Below are 13,766 nucleotides of genomic sequence, written 5' to 3'. Positions count from 1 at the left end.
CGGTGTCAGAAACCACTGGAAATGCACTTGCAGCGGATGAAACGGGCTGAGCTCGAGGACTTCCGGTGCTCGTCCCAAGAAAACGCGAGCGGGAATGCCCCGGACTCAGTTTTCTCGTCCTGGGGTAAAAAGCGGTCCCCCGACGGTTTCTTCCCTTTGCTCCGTATTGGTCATAAGTCTTTCGATCTTCGGGTCTCGTGCTCCGAGGACTTCAACCCACACTCCTGGCATGCTCCCTGACACGTTTTCCGGAGGTATAGGTCGGGAAGCGAGCTCGTTGGAGGGAGAACTGTGGTGCGACCCAAAACGGTCCAAAAGATGGCCGAAGCTTCCAACGAGTGGCGAACGCTCGTCCGGTGTCAGAAACCACTAGAAATGCACTTGCAGCGAAGGAAACGGGCTGAGCTCGAGGACTTCCGGTGCTCGTCCCAAGAAAACGCGAGCGGGAATGCCCCGGACTCAGTTTTCTCGTCCTGGGGTAAAAAGCGGTCCTTCGACGGTTTCTTCCCTTTGCTCCGTATTGGTCATAAGTCTTTCGATCTGTGGGTCTCGTGCTCCGAGGACTTCAACCCACACTCCTGGCATGCTCCCTGACACGTTTTCCGGAGGTATAGGTCGGGAAGCGAGCTCGTTGGAGGGAGAACTGTGGTGCGACCCAAAACGGTCCAAAAGATGGCCGAAGCTTCCAACGAGTGGCGAACGCTCGTCCGGTGTCAGAAACCACTGGAAATGCACTTGCAGTGAAGGAAACGGGCTGAGCTCGAGGACTTCCGGTGCTCGTCCCAAGAAAACGCGAGCGGGAATGCCCCGGACTCAGTTTTCTCGTCCTGGGGTAAAAAGCGGTCCCCCGACGGTTTCTTCCCTTTGCTCCGTATTGGTCATAAGTCTTTCGATCTTCGGGTCTCGTGCTCCGAGGACTTCAACCCACACTCCTGGCATGCTCCCTGACACGTTTTCCGGAGGTATAGGTCGGGAAGCGAGCTCGTTGGAGGGAGAACTGTGGTGCGACCCAAAACGGTCCAAAAGATGGCCGAAGCTTCCAACGAGTGGCGAACGCTCGTCCGGTGTCAGAAACCACTGGAAATGCACTTGCAGCGAAGGAAACGGGCTGAGCTCGAGGACTTCCGGTGCTCGTCCCAAGAAAACGCGAGCGGGAATGCCCCGGACACAGTTTTCTCGTCTTGGGGTAAAAAGCGGTCCCCCGACGGTTTCTTCCCTTTGCTCCGTATTGGTCATAAGTCTTTCGATCTTCGGGTCTCGTGCTCCGAGGACTTCAACCCACACTCCTGACATGCTCCCTGACACGTTTTCCGGAGGTATAGGTCGGGAAGCGAGCTCGTTGGAGGGAGAACTGTGGTGCGACCCAAAACGGTCCAAAAGATGGCCGAAGCTTCCAACGAGTGGCGAACGCTCGTCCGGTGTCAGAAACCACTGGAAATGCACTTGCAGCGAAGGAAACGGGCTGAGCTCGAGGACTTCCGGTGCTCGTCCCAAGAAAACGCGAGCGGGAATGCCCCGGACTCAGTTTTCTCGTCCTGGGGTAAAAAGCGGTCCCCCGACGGTTTCTTCCCTTTACTCCGTATTGGTCATAAGTCTTTCGATCTTCGGGTCTCGTGCTCCGAGGACTTCAACCCACACTCCTGGCATGCTCCCTGACACGTTTTCCGGAGGTATAGGTCGGGAAGCGAGCTCGTTGGAGGGAGAACTGTGGTGCGACCCAAAACGATCCAAAAGATGGCCGAAGCTTCCAACGAGTGGCGAACGCTCGTCCGGTGTCAGAAACCACTGGAAATGCACTTGCAGCGGATGAAACGGGCTGAGCTCGAGGACTTCCGGTGCTCGTCCCAAGAAAACGCGAGCGGGAATGCCCCGGACTCAGTTTTCTCGTCCTGGGGTAAAAAGCGGTCCCCCGACGGTTTCTTCCCTTTGCTCCGTATTGGTCATAAGTCTTTCGATCTTCGGGTCTCGTGCTCCGAGGACTTCAACCCACACTCCTGGCATGCTCCCTGACACGTTTTTCGGAGGTATAGGTCGGGAAGCGAGCTCGTTGGAGGGAGAACTGTGGTGCGACCCAAAACGGTCCAAAAGATGGCCGAAGCTTCCAACGAGTGGCGAACGCTCGTCCGGTGTCAGAAACCACTAGAAATGCACTTGCAGCGAAGGAAACGGGCTGAGCTCGAGGACTTCCGGTGCTCGTCCCAAGAAAACGCGAGCGGGAATGCCCCGGACTCAGTTTTCTCGTCCTGGGGGTAAAAAGCGGTCACCCGACGGTTTCTTCCCTTTGCTCCGTATTGGTCATAAGTCTTTCGATCTTCGGGTCTCGTGCTCCGAGGACTTCAACCCACACTCCTGGCATGCTCCCTGACACGTTTTCCGGAGGTATAGGTCGGGAAGCGAGCTCGTTGGAGGGAGAACTGTGGTGCGACCCAAAACGGTCCAAAAGATGGCCGAAGCTTCCAACGAGTGGCGAACGCTCGTCCGGTGTCAGAAACCACTGGAAATGCACTTGCAGCGAAGGAAACGGGCTGAGCTCGAGGACTTCCGATGCTCGTCCCAAGAAAACGCGAGCGGGAATGCCCCGGACTCAGTTTTCTCGTCCTGGGGTAAAAACCGGTCCCCCGACGGTTTCTTCCCTTTGCTCCGTATTGGTCATAAGTCTTTCGATCTTCGGGTCTCGTGCTCCGAGGACTTCAACCCACACTCCTGGCATGCTCCCTGACACGTTTTCCGGAGGTATAGGTCGGGAAGCGAGCTCGTTGGAGGGAGAACTGTGGTGCGACCCAAAACGGTCCAAAAGATGGCCGAAGCTTCCAACGAGTGGCGAACGCTCGTCCGGTGTCAGAAACCACTGGAAATGCACTTGCAGCGAAGGAAACGGGCTGAGCTCGAGGACTTCCGGTGCTCGTCCCAAGAAAACGCGAGCGGGAATGCCCCGGACTCAGTTTTCTCGTCCTGGGGTAAAAAGCGGTCCCCCGACGGTTTCTTCCCTTTGCTCCGTATTGGTCATAAGTCTTTCGATCTTCGGGTCTCGTGCTCCGAGGACTTCAACCCACACTCCTGGCATGCTCCCTGACACGTTTTCCGGAGGTATAGGTCGGGAAGCGAGCTCGTTGGAGGGAGAACTGTGGTGCGACCCAAAACGGTCCAAAAGATGGCCGAAGCTTCCAACGAGTGGCGAACGCTCGTCCGGTGTCAGAAACCACTGGAAATGCACTTGCAGCGAAGGAAACGGGCTGAGCTCGAGGACTTCCGGTGCCCGTCCCACGAAAACGCGAGCGGGAATGCCCCGGACTCAGTTTTCTCGTCCTGGGGTAAAAAGCGGTCCCCCGACGGTTTCTTCCCTTTGCTCCGTATTGGTCATAAGTCTTTCGATCTTCGGGTCTCGTGCTCCGAGGACTTCAACCCACACTCCTGGCATGCTCCCTGACACGTTTTCCGGAGGTATAGGTCGGGAAGCGAGCTCGTTGGAGGGAGAACTGTGGTGCGACCCAAAACGGTCCAAAAGATGGCCGAAGCTTCCAACGAGTGGCGAACGCTCGTCCGGTGTCAGAAACCACTGGAAATGCACTTGCAGCGAAGGAAACGGGCTGAGCTCGAGGACTTCCGGTGCTCGTCCCAAGAAAACGCGAGCGGGAATGCCCCGGACTCAGTTTTCTCGTCCTGGGGTAAAAAGCGGTCCCCCGACGGTTTCTTCCCTTTGCTCCGTATTGGTCATAAGTCTATCGATCTTCGGGTCTCGTGCTCCGAGGACTTCAACCCACACTCCTAGCATGCTCCCTGACACGTTTTCCGGAGGTATAGGTCGGGAAGCGAGCTCGTTGGAGGGAGAACTGTGGTGCGACCCAAAACGGTCCAAAAGATGGCCGAAGCTTCCAACGAGTGGCGAACGCTCGTCCGGTGTCAGAAACCACTGGAAATGCACTTGCAGCGAAGGAAACAGGCTGAGCTCGAGGACTTCCGGTGCTCGTCCCAAGAAAACGCGAGCGGGAATGCCCCGGACTCAGTTTTCTCGTCCTGGGGTAAAAAGCGGTCCCCCGACGGTTTCTTCCCTTTGCTCCGTATTGGTCATAAGTCTTTCGATCTTCGGGTCTCGTGCTCCGAGGACTTCAACCCACACTCCTGGCATGCTCCCTGACACGTTTTCCGGAGGTATAGGTCGGGAAGCGAGCTCGTTGGAGGGAGAACTGTGGTGCGACCCAAAACGGTCCAAAAGATGGCCGAAGCTTCCAACGAGTGGCGAACGCTCGTCCGGTGTCAGAAACCACTGGAAATGCACTTGCAGCGAAGGAAACGGGCTGAGCTCAAGGACTTCCGTTGCTCGTCCCAAGAAAACGCGAGCGGGAATGCCCCGGACTCAGTTTTCTCGTCCTGGGGTAAAAAGCGGTCCCCCGACGGTTTCTTCCCTTTGCTCCGTATTGGTCATAAGTCTTTCGATCTTCGGGTCTCGTGCTCCGAGGACTTCAACCCACACTCCTGGCATGCTCCCTGACACGTTTTCCGGAGGTATAGGTCGGGAAGCGAGCTCGTTGGAGGGAGAACTGTGGTGCGATCCAAAACGGTCCAAAAGATGGCCGAAGTTTCCAACGAGTGGCGAACGCTCGTCCGGTGTCAGAAACCAATGGAAATGCACTTGCAGCGAAGGAAACGGGCTGAGCTCGAGGACTTCCGGTGCTCGTTCCAAGAAAACGCGAGCGGGAATGCCTCGGACTCAGTTTTCTCGTCCTGGGGTAAAAAGCGGTCCCCCGACGGTTTCTTCCCTTTGCTCCGTATTGGTCATAAGTCTTTCGATCTTCGGGTCTCGTGCTCCGAGGACTTCAACCCACACTCCTGGCATGCTCCCTGACACGTTTTCCGGAGGTATAGGTCGGGAAGCGAGCTCGTTGGAGGGAGAACTGTGGTGCGATCCAAAACGGTCCAAAAGATGGCCGAAGCTTCCAACGAGTGGCGAACGCTCGTCCGGTGTCAGAAACCACTGGAAATGCACTTGCAGCGAAGGAAACGGGCTGAGCTCGAGGACTTCCGGTGCTCGTCCCAAGAAAACGCGAGCGGGAATGCCCCGGACTCAGTTTTCTCGTCCTGGGGTAAAAAGCGGTCCCCCGACGGTTTCTTCCCTTTACTCCGTATTGGTCATAAGTCTTTCGATCTTCGGGTCTCGTGCTCCGAGGACTTCAACCCACACTCCTGGCATGCTCCCTGACACGTTTTCCGGAGGTATAGGTCGGGAAGCGAGCTCGTTGGAGGGAGAACTGTGGTGCGACCCAAAACGATCCAAAAGATGGCCGAAGCTTCCAACGAGTGGCGAACGCTCGTCCGGTGTCAGAAACCACTGGAAATGCACTTGCAGCGGATGAAACGGGCTGAGCTCGAGGACTTCCGGTGCTCGTCCCAAGAAAACGCGAGCGGGAATGCCCCGGACTCAGTTTTCTCGTCCTGGGGTAAAAAGCGGTCCTTCGACGGTTTCTTCCCTTTGCTCCGTATTGGTCATAAGTCTTTCGATCTGTGGGTCTCGTGCTCCGAGGACTTCAACCCACACTCCTGGCATGCTCCCTGACACGTTTTCCGGAGGTATAGGTCGGGAAGCGAGCTCGTTGGAGGGAGAACTGTGGTGCGACCCAAAACGGTCCAAAAGATGGCCGAAGCTTCCAACGAGTGGCGAACGCTCGTCCGGTGTCAGAAACCACTGGAAATGCACTTGCAGTGAAGGAAACGGGCTGAGCTCGAGGACTTCCGGTGCTCGTCCCAAGAAAACGCGAGCGGGAATGCCCCGGACTCAGTTTTCTCGTCCTGGGGTAAAAAGCGGTCCCCCGACGGTTTCTTCCCTTTGCTCCGTATTGGTCATAAGTCTTTCGATCTTCGGGTCTCGTGCTCCGAGGACTTCAACCCACACTCCTGGCATGCTCCCTGACACGTTTTCCGGAGGTATAGGTCGGGAAGCGAGCTCGTTGGAGGGAGAACTGTGGTGCGACCCAAAACGGTCCAAAAGATGGCCGAAGCTTCCAACGAGTGGCGAACGCTCGTCCGGTGTCAGAAACCACTGGAAATGCACTTGCAGCGAAGGAAACGGGCTGAGCTCGAGGACTTCCGGTGCTCGTCCCAAGAAAACGCGAGCGGGAATGCCCCGGACACAGTTTTCTCGTCTTGGGGTAAAAAGCGGTCCCCCGACGGTTTCTTCCCTTTGCTCCGTATTGGTCATAAGTCTTTCGATCTTCGGGTCTCGTGCTCCGAGGACTTCAACCCACACTCCTGACATGCTCCCTGACACGTTTTCCGGAGGTATAGGTCGGGAAGCGAGCTCGTTGGAGGGAGAACTGTGGTGCGACCCAAAACGGTCCAAAAGATGGCCGAAGCTTCCAACGAGTGGCGAACGCTCGTCCGGTGTCAGAAACCACTGGAAATGCACTTGCAGCGAAGGAAACGGGCTGAGCTCGAGGACTTCCGGTGCTCGTCCCAAGAAAACGCGAGCGGGAATGCCCCGGACTCAGTTTTCTCGTCCTGGGGTAAAAAGCGGTCCCCCGACGGTTTCTTCCCTTTACTCCGTATTGGTCATAAGTCTTTCGATCTTCGGGTCTCGTGCTCCGAGGACTTCAACCCACACTCCTGGCATGCTCCCTGACACGTTTTCCGGAGGTATAGGTCGGGAAGCGAGCTCGTTGGAGGGAGAACTGTGGTGCGACCCAAAACGATCCAAAAGATGGCCGAAGCTTCCAACGAGTGGCGAACGCTCGTCCGGTGTCAGAAACCACTGGAAATGCACTTGCAGCGGATGAAACGGGCTGAGCTCGAGGACTTCCGGTGCTCGTCCCAAGAAAACGCGAGCGGGAATGCCCCGGACTCAGTTTTCTCGTCCTGGGGTAAAAAGCGGTCCCCCGACGGTTTCTTCCCTTTGCTCCGTATTGGTCATAAGTCTTTCGATCTTCGGGTCTCGTGCTCCGAGGACTTCAACCCACACTCCTGGCATGCTCCCTGACACGTTTTTCGGAGGTATAGGTCGGGAAGCGAGCTCGTTGGAGGGAGAACTGTGGTGCGACCCAAAACGGTCCAAAAGATGGCCGAAGCTTCCAACGAGTGGCGAACGCTCGTCCGGTGTCAGAAACCACTAGAAATGCACTTGCAGCGAAGGAAACGGGCTGAGCTCGAGGACTTCCGGTGCTCGTCCCAAGAAAACGCGAGCGGGAATGCCCCGGACTCAGTTTTCTCGTCCTGGGGGTAAAAAGCGGTCACCCGACGGTTTCTTCCCTTTGCTCCGTATTGGTCATAAGTCTTTCGATCTTCGGGTCTCGTGCTCCGAGGACTTCAACCCACACTCCTGGCATGCTCCCTGACACGTTTTCCGGAGGTATAGGTCGGGAAGCGAGCTCGTTGGAGGGAGAACTGTGGTGCGACCCAAAACGGTCCAAAAGATGGCCGAAGCTTCCAACGAGTGGCGAACGCTCGTCCGGTGTCAGAAACCACTGGAAATGCACTTGCAGCGAAGGAAACGGGCTGAGCTCGAGGACTTCCGATGCTCGTCCCAAGAAAACGCGAGCGGGAATGCCCCGGACTCAGTTTTCTCGTCCTGGGGTAAAAACCGGTCCCCCGACGGTTTCTTCCCTTTGCTCCGTATTGGTCATAAGTCTTTCGATCTTCGGGTCTCGTGCTCCGAGGACTTCAACCCACACTCCTGGCATGCTCCCTGACACGTTTTCCGGAGGTATAGGTCGGGAAGCGAGCTCGTTGGAGGGAGAACTGTGGTGCGACCCAAAACGGTCCAAAAGATGGCCGAAGCTTCCAACGAGTGGCGAACGCTCGTCCGGTGTCAGAAACCACTGGAAATGCACTTGCAGCGAAGGAAACGGGCTGAGCTCGAGGACTTCCGGTGCTCGTCCCAAGAAAACGCGAGCGGGAATGCCCCGGACTCAGTTTTCTCGTCCTGGGGTAAAAAGCGGTCCCCCGACGGTTTCTTCCCTTTGCTCCGTATTGGTCATAAGTCTTTCGATCTTCGGGTCTCGTGCTCCGAGGACTTCAACCCACACTCCTGGCATGCTCCCTGACACGTTTTCCGGAGGTATAGGTCGGGAAGCGAGCTCGTTGGAGGGAGAACTGTGGTGCGACCCAAAACGGTCCAAAAGATGGCCGAAGCTTCCAACGAGTGGCGAACGCTCGTCCGGTGTCAGAAACCACTGGAAATGCACTTGCAGCGAAGGAAACGGGCTGAGCTCGAGGACTTCCGGTGCCCGTCCCACGAAAACGCGAGCGGGAATGCCCCGGACTCAGTTTTCTCGTCCTGGGGTAAAAAGCGGTCCCCCGACGGTTTCTTCCCTTTGCTCCGTATTGGTCATAAGTCTTTCGATCTTCGGGTCTCGTGCTCCGAGGACTTCAACCCACACTCCTGGCATGCTCCCTGACACGTTTTCCGGAGGTATAGGTCGGGAAGCGAGCTCGTTGGAGGGAGAACTGTGGTGCGACCCAAAACGGTCCAAAAGATGGCCGAAGCTTCCAACGAGTGGCGAACGCTCGTCCGGTGTCAGAAACCACTGGAAATGCACTTGCAGCGAAGGAAACGGGCTGAGCTCGAGGACTTCCGGTGCTCGTCCCAAGAAAACGCGAGCGGGAATGCCCCGGACTCAGTTTTCTCGTCCTGGGGTAAAAAGCGGTCCCCCGACGGTTTCTTCCCTTTGCTCCGTATTGGTCATAAGTCTTTCGATCTTCGGGTCTCGTGCTCCGAGGACTTCAACCCACACTCCTAGCATGCTCCCTGACACGTTTTCCGGAGGTATAGGTCGGGAAGCGAGCTCGTTGGAGGGAGAACTGTGGTGCGACCCAAAACGGTCCAAAAGATGGCCGAAGCTTCCAACGAGTGGCGAACGCTCGTCCGGTGTCAGAAACCACTGGAAATGCACTTGCAGCGAAGGAAACAGGCTGAGCTCGAGGACTTCCGGTGCTCGTCCCAAGAAAACGCGAGCGGGAATGCCCCGGACTCAGTTTTCTCGTCCTGGGGTAAAAAGCGGTCCCCCGACGGTTTCTTCCCTTTGCTCCGTATTGGTCATAAGTCTTTCGATCTTCGGGTCTCGTGCTCCGAGGACTTCAACCCACACTCCTGGCATGCTCCCTGACACGTTTTCCGGAGGTATAGGTCGGGAAGCGAGCTCGTTGGAGGGAGAACTGTGGTGCGACCCAAAACGGTCCAAAAGATGGCCGAAGCTTCCAACGAGTGGCGAACGCTCGTCCGGTGTCAGAAACCACTGGAAATGCACTTGCAGCGAAGGAAACGGGCTGAGCTCAAGGACTTCCGTTGCTCGTCCCAAGAAAACGCGAGCGGGAATGCCCCGGACTCAGTTTTCTCGTCCTGGGGTAAAAAGCGGTCCCCCGACGGTTTCTTCCCTTTGCTCCGTATTGGTCATAAGTCTTTCGATCTTCGGGTCTCGTGCTCCGAGGACTTCAACCCACACTCCTGGCATGCTCCCTGACACGTTTTCCGGAGGTATAGGTCGGGAAGCGAGCTCGTTGGAGGGAGAACTGTGGTGCGATCCAAAACGGTCCAAAAGATGGCCGAAGCTTCCAACGAGTGGCGAACGCTCGTCCGGTGTCAGAAACCAATGGAAATGCACTTGCAGCGAAGGAAACGGGCTGAGCTCGAGGACTTCCGGTGCTCGTTCCAAGAAAACGCGAGCGGGAATGCCTCGGACTCAGTTTTCTCGTCCTGGGGTAAAAAGCGGTCCCCCGACGGTTTCTTCCCTTTGCTCCGTATTGGTCATAAGTCTTTCGATCTTCGGGTCTCGTGCTCCGAGGACTTCAACCCACACTCCTGGCATGCTCCCTGACACGTTTTCCGGAGGTATAGGTCGGGAAGCGAGCTCGTTGGAGGGAGAACTGTGGTGCGATCCAAAACGGTCCAAAAGATGGCCGAAGCTTCCAACGAGTGGCGAACGCTCGTCCGGTGTCAGAAACCACTGGAAATGCACTTGCAGCGAAGGAAACGGGCTGAGCTCGAGGACTTGCGGTGCTCGTTCCAAGAAAACGCGAGCGGGAATGCCCCGGACTCAGTTTTCTCGTCCTGGGGTAAAAAGCGGTCCCCCGACGGTTTCTTCCCTTTGCTCCGTATTGGTCATAAGTCTTTCGATCTTCGGGTCTCGTGCTCCGGGGACTTCAACCCACACTCCTGGCATGCTCCCTGACACGTTTTTCGGAGGTATAGGTCGGGAAGCGAGCTCGTTGGAGGGAGAACTGTGGTGCGACCCAAAACGGTCCAAAAGATGGCCGAAGCTTCCAACGAGTGGCGAACGCTCGTCCGGTGTCAGAAACCACTGGAAATGCACTTGCAGCGAAGGAAACGGGCTGAGCTCGAGGACTTCCGGTGCTCGTCCCAAGAAAACGCGAGCGGGAATGCCCCATACTCAGTTTTCTCGTCCTGGGGTAAAAAGCGGTCCCCCGACGGTTTCTTCCCTTTGCTCCGTATTGGTCATAAGTCTTTCGATCTTCGGGTCTCGTGCTCCGAGGACTTCAACCCACACTCCTGGCATGCTCCCTGACACGTTTTTCGGAGGTATAGGTCGGGAAACGAGCTCGTTGGAGGGAGAACTGTGGTGCGACCCAAAACGGTCCAAAAGATGGCCGAAGCTTCCAACGAGTGGCGAACGCTCGTCCGGTGTCAGAAACCACTGGAAATGCACTTGCAGCGAAGGAAACGGGCTGAGCTCGAGGACTTCCGGTGCTCGTCCCAAGAAAACGCGAGCGGGAATGCCCCGGACTCAGTTTTCTCGTCCTGGGGTAAAAAGCGGTCCCCCGACGGTTTCTTCCCTTTGCTCCGTATTGGTCATAAGTCTTTCGATCTTCGGGTCTCGTGCTCCGAAGACTTCAACCCACACTCCTGGCATGCTCCCTGACACGTTTTCCGGAGGTATAGGTCGGGAAACGAGCTCGTTGGAGGGAGAACTGTGGTGCGACCCAAAACGGTCCAAAAGATGGCCGAAGCTTCCAACGAGTGGCGAACGCTCGTCCGGTGTCAGAAACCACTGGAAATGCACTTGCAGCGAAGGAAACGGGCTGAGCTCGAGGACTTCCGGTGCTCGTCCCAAGAAAACGCGAGTGGGAATGCCCCGGACTCAGTTTTCTCGTCCTGGGGTAAAAGGCGGTCCCCCGACGGTTTCTTCCCTTTGCTCCGTATTGGTCATAAGTCTTTCGATCTTCGGGTCTCGTGCTCCGAGGACTTCAACCCACACTCCTGGCATACTCCCTGACACGTTCTCCGGAGGTATAGGTCGGGAAGCGAGCTCGTTGGAGGGAGAACTGTGGTGCGACCCAAAACGGTCCAAAAGATGGCCGAAGCTTCCAACGAGTGACGAACGCTCGTCCGGTGTCAGAAACCACTGGAAATGCACTTGCAGCGAAGGAAACGGGCTGAGCTCGAGGACTTCCGGTGCTCGTCCCAAGAAAACGCGAGCGGGAATGCCCCGGACTCAGTTTTCTCGTCCTGGGGTAAAAGGCGATCCCCCGACGGTTTCTTCCCTTTGCTCCGTATTGGTCATAAGTCTTTTGATCTTCGGGTCTCGTGCTCCGAGGACTTCAACCCACACTCCTGGCATGCTCCCTGACACGTTGTCCGGAGGTATAGGTCGGGAAGCGAGCTCGTTGGAGGGAGAACTGTGGTGCGACCCAAAACGGTCCAAAAGATGGCCGAAGCTTCCAACGAGTGGCGAACGCTCGTCCGGTGTCAGAAACCACTGGAAATGCACTTGCAGCGAACGAAATGGGCTGAGCTCGAGGACTTCCGGTGCTCGTCCCAAGAAAACGCGAGCGGGAATGCCCCGGACTCAGTTTTCTCGTCCTGGGGTAAAAGGCGGTCCCCCGACGGTTTCTTCCCTTTGCTCCGTATTGGTCATAAGTCTTTTGATCTTCGGGTCTCGTGCTCCGAGGACTTCAACCCACACTCCTGGCATGCTCTCTGACACGTTCTCCGGAGGTATAGGTCGGGAAGCGAGCTCGTTGGAGGGAGAACTGTGGTGCGACCCAAAACGGTCCAAAAGATGGCCGAAGCTTCCAACGAGTGGCGAACGCTCGTCCGGTGTCAGAAACCACTGGAAATGCACTTGCAGCGAAGGAAACGGGCTGAGCTCGAGGACTTCCGGTGCTCGTCCCAAGAAAACGCGAGCGGGAATGCCCCGGACTCAGTTTTCTCGTCCTGGGGTAAAAGGCGATCCCCCGACGGTTTCTTCCCTTTGCTCCGTATTGGTCATAGGTCTTTTGATCTTCGGGTCTCGTGCTCCGAGGACTTCAACCCACACTCCTGGCATGCTCCCTCACACGTTCTCCGGAGGTATAGGTCGGGAAGCGAGCTCGTTGGAGGGAGAACTGTGGTGCGACCCAAAACGGTCCAAAAGATGGCCGAAGCTTCCAACGAGTGGCGAACGCTCGTCCGGTGTCAGAAACCACTGGAAATGCACTTGCAGCGAAGGAAACGGGCTGAGCTCGAGGACTTCCGGTGCTCGTCCCAAGAAAACGCGAGCGGGAATGCCCCGGACTCAGTTTTCTCGTCCTGGGGTAAAAGGCGGTCCCCCGACGGTTTCTTCCCTTTGCTCCGTATTGGTCATAAGTCTTTCGATCTTCGGGTCTCGTGCTCCGAGGACTTCAACCCACACTCCTGGCATGCTCCCTGACACGTTTTCCGGAGGTATAGGTCGGGAAGCGAGCTCGTTGGAGGGAGAACTGTGGTGCGACCCAAAACGGTCCAAAAGATGGCCGAAGCTTCCAACGAGTGGCGAACGCTCGTCCGGTGTCAGAAACCACTGGAAATGCACTTGCAGCGAAGGAAACAGGCTGAGCTCGAGGACTTCCAGTGCTCGTCCCAAGAAAACGCGAGCGGGAATGCCCCGGACTCAGTTTTCTCGTCCTGGGGTAAAAGGCGGTCCCCCGACGGTTTTTTCCCTTTGCTCCGTATTGGTCATAAGTCTTTCGATCTTCGGGTCTCGTGCTCCGAGGACTTCAACCCACACTCCTGGCATGCTCCCTCACACGTTTTCCGGAGGTATAGGTCGGGAAGCGAGCTCGTTGGAGGGAGAACTGTGGTGCGACCCAAAACGGTCCAAAAGATGGCCGAAGCTTCCAACGAGTGGCGAACGCTCGTCCGGTGTCAGAAACCACTGGAAATGCACTTGCAGCGAAGGAAACGGGCTGAGCTCGAGGACTTCCGGTGCTCGTCCCAAGAAAACGCGAGCGGGAATGCCCCGGACTCAGTTTTCTCGTCCTGGGGTAAAAGGCGGTCCCCCGACGGTTTCTTCCCTTTGCTCCGTATTGGTCATAAGTCTTTCGATCTTCGGGTCTCGTGCTCCGAGGACTTCAACCCACACTCCTGGCATGCTCCCTGACACGTTCTCCGGAGGTATAGGTCGGGAAGCGAGCTCGTTGGAGGGAGAACTGTGGTGCGACCCAAAACGGTCCAAAAGATGGCCGAAGCTTCGAACGAGTGGCGAACGCTCGTCCGGTGTCAGAAACCACTGGAAATGCACTTGCAGCGAAGGAAACGGGCTGAGCTGGAGGACTTCCGGTGCTCGTCCCAAGAAAACGCGAGCAGGAATGCCCCGGACTCAGTTTTCTCGTCCTGGGGTAAAAGGCGGTCCCCCGACGGTTTCTTCCCTTTGCTCCGTATTGGTCATAAGTCTTTCGATCTTCGGGTCTCGTGCTCCGAGGACTTCAACCCACACTCCTGGCATGCTCCCTGACACGTTCTCCGGAGGTATAGGTCGGGAAGCGAGCTCGTTGGAGGGAGAACTGTGGTGCGACCCAAAACGGTC

Source organism: Cucumis melo, chromosome 7 (genome assembly GCF_025177605.1).
Source record: "Cucumis melo cultivar AY chromosome 7, USDA_Cmelo_AY_1.0, whole genome shotgun sequence".
NCBI classification, from domain to species: domain Eukaryota; kingdom Viridiplantae; phylum Streptophyta; class Magnoliopsida; order Cucurbitales; family Cucurbitaceae; genus Cucumis; species Cucumis melo.
The sequence above is the reverse complement of the archived record's forward strand: the minus strand, read 5'-3'. Positions refer to the sequence as shown.